Source organism: Rhopalosiphum maidis, chromosome 3 (genome assembly GCF_003676215.2).
Source record: "Rhopalosiphum maidis isolate BTI-1 chromosome 3, ASM367621v3, whole genome shotgun sequence".
Classification (NCBI taxonomy): domain Eukaryota; kingdom Metazoa; phylum Arthropoda; class Insecta; order Hemiptera; family Aphididae; genus Rhopalosiphum; species Rhopalosiphum maidis.
The window spans coordinates 16,553,870-16,571,531 of record NC_040879.1 but is presented as its reverse complement, the minus strand read 5'-3'; the positions used below and the strand labels follow the sequence as shown (position 1 = coordinate 16,571,531).

General features: G+C 31.6%; 1 protein-coding gene across 2 annotated transcripts in view; it reads left to right on the top strand.

Moving 5' to 3' along the window:
* The window catches only part of LOC113555490 (probable nuclear hormone receptor HR3), a 69,443-nt gene that overhangs the window by 5,923 nt on the left and 45,858 nt on the right, over positions 1-17,662 (top strand). The window lies entirely within an intron of this gene.

Sequence of the window (17,662 nt, the reverse complement as noted above, 5' to 3'; positions counted from 1 at the left end):
GCCCGCTTGTTGACGATATTCGACACACCGCAGTAGAGTTAACGATTGCGATTTGCATGCGTATACATAACGTATACATGACGATGGGTGTATCATATTATAATAATATGTCGACGGTGATGAGACCGTATATAGCTCATCGCATATTCAGTAATAGTGATAATATAATATACAGTAATAATAATAATAATAATAATACGATGATGATGATGATGACGATAATGTCTTATAATATAATAATAATAATAATATATATATATATATAATATCGTAACGGCGACGAACGTCGTAAATAAACAACCAATCGGATGAGCGCTCATGCGCGCGCGTGTGGCGGCGGCGGCGGCGGATTCGAGTGACCGGCGACGCGTTGTGCGCGGCGCGGGGTAGTGGTGTTGTTGACAGAGGGATGCGAACGGGCATCGTCAACACCACCCTGCCGCGCGCGCTCACTCGTCAACGGATCGATCGGTGGTGCGCTGGCCGAAAAGGCGTGCGCCGATCCGTATAACACAATACGTATATATATACGCGGCGCTCGGTTCCAACATATAACGTGTAATGTACTGTACACAAGTACGTCGCACGGTTTCGATGTTTTTCTTTCCTTAACATATATGCGCGCGCGTGTGTGTACATGTCGTTATACATACACGTATATATACTATACAGTGTTATAGTTATCGACCGTACTTACATAATACCTGTGTGTGTGTGTGTGTGTGTGTGTGTGTGTGTTTGTGTGTATGTGTGGACAGCCATAAAGTTACGAACGCCATCACCATCGTCGGCGGAGCTCCCAAAGTTTGTAATATATACTGCAATATATAATCATGGTTAATTCTAACCAACGGGTTGTGCGTATAAATAGAAACCAAATAATCGGCAGTAAATATTACTATATCAATATATCATATTACTGTTTACTTTGGGTATTTACATGAAGTACACACGAGTAATATGATCAATTAGAGTAAAGCTATCCCCTCGTTTATACTCTTCAATATTCCTGCAAATATACGATTTAATTTTGATAGGACCAATTAATATCTAAATCATCTGCAAACAACTATTAGTTTTTAGAATGTTTCTCTCCTCAGTTCTCGACCACCGGAGTGTATACTAGACATAAACGTCCTGTGCATTAGGGAAAAGTCTTCTGAATAAGGTCTGAATAAAATATTATACGATTATAATTTTTACTACACCCCGCACACTCGTCCACGACTGACGTCTGAATCTGTACATACATAAACCATCATTCGTTCACGCGCATGCACTTTATTTATGCATTATGCACCCATACATAAATACTAAAATACAAAGTATTACGACTTCCCAATGTTCTCGTTTTGTGGGGCAGTAAAAACATGACACAAATACGCTGTTTACACTGTCCAGTGGTTTCTATGATACAAAACATTATCATGTTTAGCTGTATTATATGTATAAGGTACATAATATATTATATATTATATAATATGTGAATAAGTTGCGAATGTGGAGTAAACTTTACCATTTTTTTTTACCCTCGACTACATTAGGAAATTGCGATGTTCGCGATATATAAAATAATATACTGTCTTCGATCGTATTGAGTTGGCAAATCAAATGAAATTCACATAAAATACCATCTTTTTTATAATGACTAAAAAATATGTTATGGCAGCATAATCGTACAATACCTATGCATAATTATTATTTGGTGATAAGATATGATATGATATGATACATTTTAGGAACTTACTAATTTATAACTATGTGTGGGTTTATATGTATAATGTATTAATTTAATGTACATAGTATATGCTAATAGGAAAATTGTTGTTTGGTTTGATTTCAACAAACATTATACGGTTGATCGAATGACAGTGTTTAATCCTTGATGAATTTATTTAAATATATAATATTATAATTTTAACCTTCTTAGTTTATATATCTCTATTCACTAAGTTTGTTAATTTCTAATAATAGTTTAGTTTAATTTCAAAAATTACATTCGATCAATAATTGAATCACATATTGCGCAAATCACATTATTTTATTATGATACGGCCAAGATAAATTTTACTGAATACATTTATCTTGATGAAAATCAGCTTATCATTGCATCAGTTAACTATAGACTGTTAATACATATATTGGCACATTTCAAACGTAACGTATACAGTCATGTTAAAAGTTACGGATGAAAAATAACAATTTAGCTCGTTAGTGATGACCGGAGGTATTTAAATGTATATTTTTAACACTGCAGTTGTCCCATAATTCGATTTGGTCCCCGCCGGAATACGCCTGCGCGTGTATATTTTAAAGGTACGCAAAACAGTGCAACGCACGAAGTCGACGATTAACGGGACTTGAAAAAAAAATACAGGAAAAAACAACAATCGCTGTCTTAGAGTATAATAATATCATGTAGCCGTGTGGTCTCTTGCGGCAGGTGCGTGCAATATTTTATAATAGCTCGTACAATTCAACACTGTACGTATACAATATATATATTATAGTAATGCATTAATTATAAATGTGATATTATCGCGTTGTCACATATATATTTACCAAAGATTATTACTTCGTTACTGGTTACCATTGCGTGATTGACAATAGGTACGCAAAATTATGAAAACTAACATATTATTATTAGACAATGTATATTTTAAAACTTATTCCAACAGAACGTTTTTTGAAAACTACACGAGAATTCAAATTACTTCTCAGGGATATAACCTACAAAATATTATATGTTTATATTAATTAATAAAGGAATGTTGTGCCGTTAGTTTTATTATTATTATTATTTATAGGTTTATGCAAATTCAATTCCAAGAAAATTATTTTATAATACATTTAATATAAAAATGTATAAATAAAATTCCTTACGATTTTGATAATAATTATTTTAGTCTTTACTCATTATATTATATTACAGTACCTATTACAAAATTGTTTCCATTCAATTTACTTTTGCTTTTTTTTAGTACCTAATATCTATCAGTTAGTAAACTTTTTTCTCAATATTTTTTAAATATTTTAAGTTTGTATGTAACAATGATTAATTTACCCCGGATCTTTATTCTCTAAATATGTTTTTCTATAGTTTTTTTTTTTTTTTTTTGAATAAATATAATGAAATAAAAATTTTAAAAACATGGTAAAATAATAAATACCGAAATGCCATCATATAATACAGATATTAGATATCACGTATTAATTAAAATCACAATATATCTTAGTAAATAATTATAAAAAATCAAAAATATCGAATGAATGTATCTACAATGTTCCTTGTATTGCAAAAGTGCTAACATAAAAGTAACTAATGTCCAAAGACGTTTATAAAGCTCGGCAGTTTTGCTCAAATTTAGATGAATTAAATGAAAATATTCTTGTATCCGTGTATTGTGGAATCAAATGGATTATAAAGTTTCCGTTACACACACGGTCTGCATTTATAAAAGTGAGAAGATTCGATTTGGTTTTTCGTTAGAAGGGGCTTCATGTCAACGTCACAGATTCCTTCTGCCGACTGTTTTGGCCGTCCACGCGGCGGTGGTCATGTGCGGCAGGTATGGGAATCGTTTAATATATGCGCGCGCGCACACACACACATACGCTATTTATTATTATTTTAATGGCGTTACGTGAACAAATCGCCTTGTCGTCATCGCATATACTTACAATTTACTGTATAATCGGCGAACAGTCGGGAATACGATTCGTGTTTTGCAAAATTCGTATACGCTGCCTATAAATTTGGCAACTGCCGCGCGTCGACTCGGTGTATAGGTATCACGCATGTGAAAAGAACGAGAGAAAAAGTATATAGAAGAAGAATGAGTAAAAAAAAAAATTCCGTTACCGATGACGGACCGAGTCGCGCCGCTCTGCGATTAGCGTCGTCGCCGTTGCCGTAATGGTCGCGGTGTTGGCGGCGGCGGTGGTGGTGGTGGTAGCGGTCGTCTTCGTAATATGCGAATCACGAACAGACGCGTAAAAAATAATAAGAATATATATAATACTGACGACGGACGGCCGAAAAACGCCGCTACGTGGATAACGGTAATCGCCGCCGAAATATCTTCTTCTCGCGTATTATTATTACTATTATTATACGTAGGATCGCACATAACGGGTTATAACTCGCCGCGGATGACGTCACTGCCGCCGCCGACGTTTTGGTCGGTCGGTCGGTCGGTCGGTCGGTCACGTAACGGGATAGCGAACACGCGCGCGCACACATCACGGCACAACGGTACCTACCTATCTCGACGTTACGATGGAGGGGAAGGCGTCCGCCTCGTTGATCTATGTGCGTATTATCAAGACGTTTCTCCCCCTCCGCCATCTACCCTACCCACCTTCGCCACCTACGCAAATAATTCATAATATGTAGGTTTTGCCGCCCCTTCTCTCGAACTAAACGTTCTCATCCACCGCCTCTTACTTAAATTCGCACTGCCCACTGTCGCCTCCGCCACCGATCTTCAGACAACATACATACATCGTAAGGGTTGACGCGTAGGGTGCAAATACCTCCCCACGCATTGCCTATATCAACCAAAGCCTTAGAAGTATGTTCAAACAGTGCAGTTATCTGAACGTTTTGAATTTTATGAAAAAATTGATAAACTTAAAAATAACCATGAAATTTTTAGTCTAAAAAATCACAAAAACACGAATAGGTATCAAAATAATTGGTAATGACTAATAATTTTTCTTTGAAAATCGTACAATCGATATTTTATGGGGGGTGGAGTCCTCGTAGTAGGAACTCATTTTTTAAATTCATTAAGATCTGCAATAATGTCTGCAAACTAATATGTATTTAATATAATGTCATCGAAAAAAGACACGCTTAGGTCCAATAACTCTTGGTTTTTTTTTATGCATTTTAAAATATATTATATTATTACAGGGTATTTTAATCATGTCCACTTGGACAGGCATTTTTAACTGGTTTGAATAAAATAGCAGCTTGGCCGCTTGGCAGTTTGTCTGGCTACATTTCTCTCGACAGAAATCTATGTATAGCTTTGTTCAATTCGTGGTAGCTGCAGATATTTGGTTATAAATTTAATATTGATATGATTAACATAATAATCTTAGAATTAGAAAATAATAACTATTTTTTTTTCAAAAAATCTACTTTCTGTAAATTTAAAAATTATTATGATCATAAACAATTTTTGCTGCATTTCTATCTTATCAAAATAAATTATTATAACCGTTTTTACCCGCAATTCAGGTACAATTTTTCTAATGAAAGGTACTTATCTATAAAATAAAATATAATACTGATTAGTGAATAGTGTTTACTTTAAAACCACCGTGTCAACTATTAAATTAAAATAATAATTTTTAATTGTAACACGGTATAAAATTATTGTACTGTTAACTGTTTTATCTATAATAATGAAAAGAATACACTACGACTACTGCTATTAAATTATAACGCATATAATTAATACTATCTATAATTATAATATATTTTCTTGGTATATAAAGTATGTAAAGATATAAACCTGTTATTATATTGATAATTCCATTTTATAATAATAAAAGTTAAAAACCACTTTTAGATTATGTTTTACGTGAAACGACTTTGTTAATTTTACATAGTTATAACAATAACAATATGTTTTTTACGGACAAATGTATACCTAACTGTCCTAACTATTAACCATGTACAACTTAAAGCTTAAAGTACACTGTCAAAAACGAATCAATATAAATATTTACTACAGAATAGGAAAATTTTTTCAACTAGTAACTTAAATTCATGATCATTTACATTTTGAACATGTTTGTGATAGAAAATTATTATGTATGCACAATACACATACATTGAATTACCATATGGCTTAAGCCTAACCTGATATTGAACAATGGCCGAAAATGTAGTTTTTCGATCGCTGGCCAGCTGTATATCCTATATCGTCCGTTCGTTCATTAATAAACAATTACGTCAGTTAAAATCCAGGGTAGACAAGATGAGAAAACTATTTGAATTTTGTGTGACGTGCGCCTTTTTTTCTTTTGGAAAATCCTTTCCGTGGTATAAAAAGCATTTCACGCAGCACGTCAATTGAACGCAGGTTGCGTTGGAAATTAAACGAAAACTGAATTACAGTATAGTTTATATTGATTGGCAGTTTATACAAATTTATCTGTAGAAAAACCACAATGAGAATTAACGGCTGGTTGTAAACAGACACAAGTACCCGTTTATTCAAAAAATTCTCGTTCCGGATTTCAAAACGAGCCAGCAGCGTGCCTCATATATTGTTTTTTTAAATTCTGTACATTAGCTGGAGCTTACGCTTTCGGAAACAATAAGTTTCGTGACCGTTTCCTGGAGGATTTTTTTTTCACTTTAAAGTCTAAACATATTACTATTTCTATAGTTGAATAATAATAGTATCCGAAATATACGGACTATTGAAAGCCGTATCGTTTCGAATTAACTATACTAATCGATGATTAGGCACGAACGATGTTCTGAATAGTTTATCTGTTATTCATTGTTATGTGCGTGCGTCCTCTCATAAATGAAACCTAGATCGAATTTACTTATAAAAATAAAAATTGTTATAATTAAGACTTTTTAGTCTTTTAAAACATACAGGCTCTGCGTCTTACCACATATTAATAATTTTTTAAAAAAAATAAAAAATAGGCGAATTACAACGAATAATATTATGAAATATAATATACACGTCTGCTTCTGTTCTATCGTGCTGGCGAGTTAACTTATTGCTAAATATTATAAAAAAAAAATAGTGTTGTTCTTATTTATAGTATTGGCTATCGAATTATCGTCATTACTAATTTTTTTGGGTAAAAAATTATTATTATCCGTCTTTTGAATAAATCTAAAAATTCTTCAGAACACTGTGTATATAGTCAGCAAGTATACTTTCGAATGAAAAAAAAATGTAATATAATAACAATATCACTCGTTATCCACCCTCGCACAATTGCTCATAAATATCGGTTAATTAATATTTCGCCCCGAAACCGCCGCAGCGATTATTTTTATCATAGTATAGTATTATGTATAATAAGTATAATATTATACAATGTATTAAGTAGTAACGCCTATAATGTTTGTATACATATATTATACGTCATTATAAAACGCAGTACTATTACTATTATTATTATTTTCTACTCCTTACCTCCACACCCATTCTATTAGCAGTTATGACTATACTATTATTATATGGGTACCTGTTGGCGGCAATAGGTCGACGAACTCTTGTGCGCACACCACACACAATAACGGGACGCGCCGCCGCCGAACAATGACGATGATGATGATGATGATGATGATGAGAAACCCGCTAGTGTGCCGCGTCCCATTCCCCGCCTAGATCGGAAAAAAATAATATTAATAATAATAATATCGTAACTGTATAACTTTGCGTTGCCGCCGGCAAGGACGTTCGACGACTCCGTCGCTGCCGCAATCTTGTGTAAAAGCCGCCGCCACGGTTGACCGCCCGCCTCGTCGTATTTGCACACGATATTATATTTGAATTATTATATCGGTAAGTTAGCGAGTTGGCGTACGTTGCGTGGGGACCGAAGATCAAATATGATATTGATAGTGCTGTATGTAGTATGTTTGATGGTCTAAAAAGTACCACTTACAAATCGATTATTAAGAATCATAAAATCTTCTATTAAAAAGGGGGATGTTTGCACTAGTTCTAAAAATAAAATATTGAGTAATAATCATCCCAGTCAGAATAGGGCACAGACATTAAATACACTCCTTCTCATCACCAATGAACCGGCATCAACATGCGTCATGCAAATACAACCTTGCGATTAATCATATATATGCCCGAAATAATAAATACCTAGAGGCGCGAAAAATCTAGATTAATCCAGCCACACTCCATCGTGGACTTAACGAAGTAAATACTTAAGAATTTTATTTCATACTTATTATCGAAATTGTAAATAATGTTACTTTTGTTTATATTTATAATTTGTATCTAATCTATAAAAGTAGACTATACAGCCATAGCTGTCGAATCCTTACCATTTGCTAAAACTTAAAAGTATATATATACAATATACATATTATGTACACCTATAGGCCCATAAAATATTATAGTACGACGCATACAAAATAATATTTATTATTGTTATAATTAAATCTGTCGAAATTAAAAACGTCATTACGCATTGCGAACATCACGTCATTACGACGATACATTATTATATTAATGTGCTGAAGATTTTCTTGCGTACAAAAGAAATGACCATACTGTACATATTGCAGTACACATTATATAATATTATATTATACAGCATCGCCATGACCGTCTGCGTCAGGCGAATTCGATCGACCCTTTGCGATTTATTGTTGTGTTAATGCGGAAAACGTGCAAAAAGCTTTTCGTAATATACCTTCCGTACGCATAGTTGTCAGTCGTCGTATATTATACCTTCAGCGGTAGTCACACAATACACAGTAAATTACGACGAGCATACCACTGTGCTACAGCAAAACTATCGTGATGAGTCTTAACTCTTGGCACTTGGGATAAAGAAAAAATGAACGAAAACCTTTCTTTTTTTAAGAAAAAAAACAATCGATGAATTCATAAATTGAAAATACAACATTTTATACTTTCCACTTCCAACTTTGTTTGACAATATAGAATATTATATTACAATATATATGTGGCGGAAAATTATACGTTCAATGTGTATAGACGTAAACGCATGGATTACGGAATCGTGGATATTACAAAAATATTATTTTATGAAGACCGAATTTATAAACTATAGATACGAGTTTACGACATAAAATTATTATATTACACTATTATAATATCATTATATGCTCGCTATAGGTTTTCGGAGGTTGATGGTTCAGTTGGATGATACATTCGTTTACCCTTTTCTGTTTTTCCAAACCTATTATAGCACAATATTGTATATATGAATACATAATAATTATAGGAACAGGAGTCTGGACAGACTAATTTATATCTCTCTTTTATAATTTAAACATAAGTAAAACATTATATTGTATAATAATATTATTCTGTCGTTGAGCATCAATACTGATTAACAATAATTTTGATAATTTTGTTTTATAAAATATTAAATTGGGCTAGAAAATTTAATTCAAACAATGCTGCACAGTGAACAGAAAATATTTGATCCATTTTTATGACTTATGTAGGTACTATAATACGCATGTTATGTAATGTGCTAACACGTGCGTGTGTACAATTAGTGTAACAAATAAGTTGTCTGTGATTGTGATTAATATTGTATATCTATCTATTATATAAAAAGAGATGTATTCGATGGACAGCTATCTTTTTCTTAATACTGTATGATCGTCAACAATAACAAATTGGCAAAGCCCGAAAGCTTAAAGTATGTTATACCTATAATGACTAGATAGAGCAATTTTACTATACAAGCTTGTTTCTAACTCAGCAAGCAAATTCAAAAATACATTTTTATCAATTACGGTTGAAAAGGCGGGAATTATCGTTTTACTTAGGAAATATTGGTAAATGCATCATTGCCTGTAGATAATTGGCATTAACGTTATTTCCTAGTTACTATCATAAACAGTCTAATTTGATCGGAAAAATCGTTATTAACTAGCTTATTTTTATTAAGGTTTAATTCTAGTTTTTATTAAAAATAATTCTTTAATTTACTTCATTCACACACATATATATAATAAACACTAAAGATCCATTTAATGTAAGACACTCATTATTTTAAAATCTATTAACATTTTTGAAAATATTTTATTTATACATAATTTTAAGTCATTAAAAATCACGCTTTTCTTTTAATATGTTTTACTATTTTTATCGTTATCATTTTTGAATTTATTTAATGACTACATGCATTTTTAAATCTTCATTTCAAAGCAAAATATATTTTTACTTAAAAATCTTTGATGTATAAAAATTGAATTTTTGACAAGTAATTTATAAATTATCCTTAAAAGTATTAAAAGTTTTGATGAGCGAAGTGAAGTGGTATAGCGATACATGGTCCACTACTCCGTTCATCTAAACATATTTTTATTTAAATATTAATAAATTACTTGTCCAAAATTGATTTATATACATCGAAATACTTAAAATAAAATAATATTCTGCTTTGGTGATAAAGTAAAAAATATTTTATTTTAGAAAAATATTGTTTGTAATAACTTAATAATATGTAAAAAAATATATTTTCAAAAATGTTAATAGATTTAAAAATAATAATTGTCTCACGATAAATGAATCACCCCGTATATAGTCATATTTATATGTATAAATAATATTTGTGATTTCATTATGTCTGGCATTAGTGTGTTACATTATTGCTTGTGTATTCGAGTACCTATATTTAACTAGGAAAAAACAATGATATGACTATCCCTGAACACGCCCTTGAACGGTAGGGGGGCTATGTCTGAATTGAGCTCACCTGGTTTCAGTTGCGTAATTTCAATTGTTTTTTCAATACCCGAAACCCGTGTAGGCCTATTTGAATATTTTAGCATGTCATATTGTCACTTTTCCTTTATAAGAAAAACCTATTACAACAACCTCATGCGCATAATATACGACGAAAATAAACAATTTTAAATTACAAGTCATATGCCTTAAAAATTATAATACATTTGCTTATTATTATATCTAAGTAATAATAGTAATAAATAATAATTAAACTAAATGAAATAACTAAACTAACATTGTTGTAATCTATTTTTAGTAATAATTTTAGAATGGATTCAAACCATAAGTTGTAGTGTTTAGAATTTACACGAACTGATAACAATTAACATGCAGATTATAATTATATTATAATATAATTATTATATTTATGTATAATGTATAGATGCATTCTTGCTGAACGGTAATCACTGTATGTTATATATTATATAATATGTATTACCTATATCATCATTGATTTTACATAGTATATAATATCAAATGTGTTATGTATAATTAATGGTATCATAGGTCGATTATGATAAATAACAGTTTGTGAACACATGTCATACTATGATTACAAATTAATATCTGATTTGTAATCACAGTATAATGTAATCTGATTAACAGATTATACAATACGCTCCAATGCTGGTGTTAAACTGACTGAGAAAACTGTTATATTATTATAAGATAAACTATATTATGCGGTTTTGTATACATATAACCATAAAGGTATTATAAAGTCGTCGACCTGATTATTACGACTAGATTTTGAATAATTTAATCAAATATTCCGCCCAAAACGCTTATATTAAATATATGAATACGCTTTATAGAGATATAAAATTCGTGGTTTTTTAATTAAAAATAGTTATTTGTGTATTACACAGTTTTAATCCACAAAAAATTTTTATTTTTTTAATCAAAAAAAAAAAAAAAAGGTTATAAAAACGTATAAACCTTGTGGATGGGAGCGGTCTAAAATCGCAAGCGATTCAATTTGTGGTCCCTATTCCTCGTGATCATATTGTGTAGGTGGATAAACGGGTGGCATTATATCGTTAAATATGATTAAACCGCAAAGCTTTCAATTGCCACTTATATCGTAAAGCGCCCCTACCAGTTCATCAAGACCTCACAATATGTCAACATAATAGGCATAATCTATATATATATTGTTGTACACATTATAGGGACTCACTACTCATACACACAGCCACTCGGACGCCAAAAAAGGGTTTAACCCATATGACACGTGTCGTTGATTATAAAGTGTGTGGTTAGGAAATTCGATAGTCAAATAGTGTGATTTGGTAGTACGTTAAAGTGGTTCCATTGTGGTAGGCGAATAGCAAACGTCGGTTTTCGAAATTTCGTAATGTGTTTTAGATTACTTCGGCGTCTCTGTATCTATACACGATTCTTAACAATGTCACCGTGGTAAACGATCTGTACACGAACTCTGAAAAAAATATGTTAGAACCCACGAGCAAAAATGACATCCAGAGTCCGAAAAGATTGTTATCGGATGCCAAGTTTATCGTATATTACTATAATACCACTTAAATCTACGTGTTTTATAACAGTAATTATAGCTTCAATGTTATTAGTAATCGTTTGTTTGCGGTCGGGGTAACGGGGTATAGCTGATTTTCATAGATTTTATAAATTTTAACGCACGTGCAATTTTTATAGTGTACAGTCGATAACATTTAACAAATCGTCCTGGATAATTTTTATTTCGAATTTCGGTTGGTTTATATTTTTTTCCAGTTGAATGTATGTATTTTAACATTAAAATGTAGGTAGGCCTGTAACGTGAGTCCGATACGGATTAAATTATGTATTTGGCTGTAGTCGCATTATAGTTAACGCCTGGTAAAAGCAACTAAACATACACGATTATAATATTACGGAACATTGCTACCAGCGCGAGGTACGCTGATGATAAACATTTCGGGCGTAGGATAGTTATGAATCGTAATTGTTACGAACTTGTTTACTAGTAACTGTTGTTGTAAAATAAATTGAAAAAAATTGTGAATGACCAAGCTTAAATCAGCAAAAAAAAAGTACAAATTTTTTTTAAATCTAAATATTTTTAAATTGGAGATATCTACTTATATTTTTTTTTTATTGAACAATATTTTATGTTTAGTATAATAAATGTATTTTTTATTTTGAATTCAATTCTGTTTTTACATTTGCCGTGAACGAAATCGGTACTCAAATTCAACACAGCTGTACTGATAACTTCATATTACACTAATCCCCACATCGTATATAGCTCGAACTCTCGACCAATTAAAATGGTGACCGTACAATTATCATTACATATTATGAAAATAAATCAAACATTTCGATCCGTAATTGATAATTAGACATTGTATTGTATGAGGAAAATCATTCATTCGGTTTGTAAGAATATTGATATACCAATGGGTTTCTGGGTTCTGTAAGTAATTTATGAGTGTTAAATTGAATATAAACGATAATTAATGTTTTTATTGCAATAAGATGAAAGTGACATAACTGAACCATTAAATACATCTAAACGTTATAAACACTGTAGGTTATACGATATGTGGATATCAAAAACAATTGAGAGAAATATTTACAATTTGTTTATAATTGAATCGAATCAATTCAAATGATTTATTTTTTGGAATCGACATGGTTTGTTGGAAATTCTTAATTCATAAGATTATATTTTTCAACTTGGTTTAAACCTTTGATTTTCCTTTTCACTGTTGATGGTTTTAAAGAACTCATAAAATGTATAATATTGCAACTACTACAGTAAAAAGCCATTACTTGGCTACTTATAAGAAAATTACCACATTATGAACAATGATCATTACAATTCATAATATTACGAGTATAATATTATAATTGATGAACATTATAAATAATATAAATGGGCGACATTGATAAAAGCTAAATTATTAATAATATCATATTATCAATTTAGATATTAATTTCATCTACGACCGTGAAATTCTGATAATTCCTAAACGAACAAAAAACCGTATTTATAAACTAATGCTTAGCGAAATCTCTGATAAACATGTTGCTGCTTAGTTGGTATATTTTTTTATAATTAATATTCTGGTTTTATTTTTTGCAATTAGTATCTATCATCTTTTTTATTTAATTTATATTCGTACAATAGCACATCTGTATTACCCAAGGAATGCGTACCTACTGCAATTTTGTTATAGACGGAAAAAAAATCACTTTAAAATGCCGGTGATTTATTTATCAACTAAAAACACATATTTCACATAATGGCGCTTTCATCGTTTCACAATAAAAGATTTTATTAATTTCTAGTCAATAAAAGGATATATTATTAAAAACTCAATATTATGAAATACTATAATAGGAGTTAACAATGCTACAATATTTCGTTCAAATATTTATTTAAAAAAAAATACCTTATGTGTTGATGTCGGTAACCACGGTAAACCATCATTCCGCGTCAACGCTGAATATCCGTTTTTTTAAATTCGGCGAAACGACGCGATAAGAATTATAATTAGGTTTAGGTATTCCGTAAATGGCTTCCGAATTTTCACATTGTGGCATTAAGTTGTACGTGTACAAATATTCGTACGGAAGAAAAGGAGAAAAAACTTCGTACCCAAATTTACTTCTCGTCATGGACGATGTCTCTAGACTAAATAATAAATTTGACACAGCACACAGCAGTATAAATAATATAATATATATACAAAAATATGCTTGACACAAATTTACTCGTAAACGTGAAAATTTTCGGCGTTTACCGTTTTTCTAAAACAACCACAACTCGAGCTTTAAACATATTAAATAAACATTAAATATTACCAACTCAATACATATTCTCTATGGGTAATAGTATTACCGAATTAGGTTTAAAAAAATTACGGATGGCCTATCATCGGTATTGATTGCTTCAAATCCGAATTCCCGAGATAAAAATTAGCATCAGTACGATTAATTAACAACATTATTGTGTAATTGTTGTGATATACGTTGTTATACTCTGCAACCGACATCCACGAGCGTGATAATATTTTTGGTTTTCGTTTCGCATTCAGTGTGTAGCGTTGTGCGATCCTTGTGTGTGCGTATGCTGCGACGGCGATGACCTCGGTGACAGTGGAGACCGTGTCATATCATATATACACGTCCTATAACCGGCTAACGCGAAACGTTGGGCAAAAATAAAAATACAGTTCACCGTTTCGGCGGCGGCGGTGGTAGGTGGCCAGTTCGCCATCGAACAAAAGCGATTCTTACAGTATATAATAATGTAATCGTGGCGAGGAAAAATAAAAAAGTTTTTTTTTTACAAACCAGAAGAAGCAAAAAAAAAATGTGATTCTCGGCGACCGAGTGTAGTCGATACACCAGTGTCTATAAATCAGTGAGCGGGTGATTAATCGTCCGTTTTGTACGCGAACGACGATTCTGAGCGGCCGAGTTTGTTTTGGCCAAAACGTCTCGTCGAAATCCACGTGTTCGTTCGTACATTTTCCTCGGGGTCAGTTAGCAATGGCTGTCGAGACCGCGATTTCGACGAAAACTATTATTTTAGCAGGCATATTATTACTATATTGTACAGTAGTTCGGGAAAATGAAACAAATTTACTTTATAAATATTATAAAATATATTATTCGTCTTGTTTATACAAGCACATCGTAATTTATTATGTCTGAAATTGTTCGTAAGAAAATGTGATACAAATTCGTCGTATATAAATATTTCAGAATTTTCGACAAAAAGTCGTAGTTTTCATTGCGATAATTGGTTGAAGAACTGCATGTAAAAATCTATAAATGTACAATGATCATTATAGTGTATTGCAATATCATTTAAATAACATTAAATGAATATTTGTCTGGAATATAACTCCTAATTTATAATAATTAATTATTTTTAATAAAACATAATTTATATTAATTTTTACTAATTTTAAAACGTATATTACACCATAATAATTGTTATGATTAATTTTTGCCCATTTTAAAACATTAATATATAAATACCTACATTTATTACTTTATTTTAATTTGATAACCAATAATTGTAGACGTCCAATTTATTTGACGACAAATTTACCAAACGATCAATTGACTATGTAGCCCAGCATATATGATTATAGTATAGTACTATAGTGTTCATTTTTCAATCATTTCGGTTTATACAGACAGACTAAAAATTGTACGGAAAACGAATTTCTTTTAATAAAAATCACGGATCTCGTATTGCATTGTAGCTGTTCCGTTCAATATCTAAAAAGGGTAATATATATTATTACAAAATGGCTGTTAAGCGTCAAATGATAAAATGATATTCCTTCATAAATTTGAATTCATACCAGCGGGGGATGATAATATATTATAATCATCATAAAATGTTTGACTTTTTCCGCTTTATTGGGATTTCGTTTCAATCAGCAAAAATTGTTACCAACGTTTAAGGACAATTAAAAAAATATATTTCATGCAACTCGTTCAACAAAGAAAAATAAATTGCGTTTTTTTTTCTTTACATATATTTACGTATATACTGCGATCCTACACAGTATATGTATATGTAATACAATATGAACGTGTATATACGATGCTGGAAACCACAAAATCATTAACCTGCGCGCTGCGATTGCGTCGTTGCAGCGACCGTATAATAACACACATACTCAAGTGGGACGAATAAATAAAATACACATAGACACATGCTACTGCTGCTGCTACTGTTACACTACCGCTACACAATTTACTATATATCGGTACCTACTGCGACGCGCATTTGGTTTAATAGAATAAAATATATTGTTATAATATATTATATATACAGGGCGATCCACCTATAATATGCTCACCCCTATTTTTCCATGAATTTATTCAAATTTTGATTTTTGGAATTTTTAAGTATACTTGAGAACCATTTCTTCAAATACTTTGATATCTTACAGCAATTAAGGAGTGTTCGATGATACCTACTTCTTTTTTTTAAAACGAGAATAACCCTTTTTCCTGTACATTTTTAATCAAATGATTTTTTTAACACTTTCTAGACTCTGGAAGATTTATGAAATTAAATAATCATCCGCCTAGGTATATTGGGTATTGTATACATGTGTGTCTGTGTACGTATGTTATTTTCGATGACGAAATTACATACTATGTGCGTGCGTAATGTTATTAATATTCGTCCTGTACACGCATATTGACAACCGTTTTTTAACCATGTACACCGTGTTATATGTCGACTTGTGAACGAAAAAATTTCAACCGACCGTAGGTCATTTTGTTCTAAAACTTTTTTGTTTTAAAAACCATCAATTTCTATAGCGAAAAATTGGATTTTCGTCTTTCCACCCCACTTCTGTTCTGCAAGCGATGAACTGCTATTGCGCTTGATATATTCGCCGAAATAGACAGGGCAAAAAAAATTCTGGATAGGTAGTACAAGCGCTCTTAAAACTGGAACCCGACGACGACGAGATGTTGTGTCGCGAATAATACACCCGCTGACCCACCATTCGCACCCCGCCACCACCCGATCAACCATCAAACCTGCTGGCAACAATGCCGCGAACGAGTTTTAAAAAAAAATCAAATCGTGTCCGGTCAAAGATAATATATTATTATATATTCGACGACGAAATAAAAAAGATTGCCACTGAGACTTCGTATACTGTGTAATATATAACACTCCCTATAATACATTTCGTGAATATTACCATCTATGGGACATTAGACAAAGACTATATTCATATATATATATATATATATATATATATATATATATATATATACGGACGACGTGGTGTGTATATTATAATATTAGATACGAGTGGTCGACTCCTCGCAACCGCTCCTCAATATTTTCCGCAATTATTATTGCAACCGTCGCCGTTGACGTTACACAGCTAATTTAATACGTTCGTATATAATATTATTTTAATTTATATATATGTACATTATATTATTATTGTGTTGAATAACTATCATGTGCATGTATATTACATTTATACAGAGCGCCCGAACACAATTTGAAAACGTTTCTGAACATCCTACACGGTTTACACTCCGTAAACACATATTACTATAAACGGTCTAAACGGTAATATTGTATACAGTATATCTACGTGTAATTCCCACGAGACACGATTTGTTTTGTTACTACT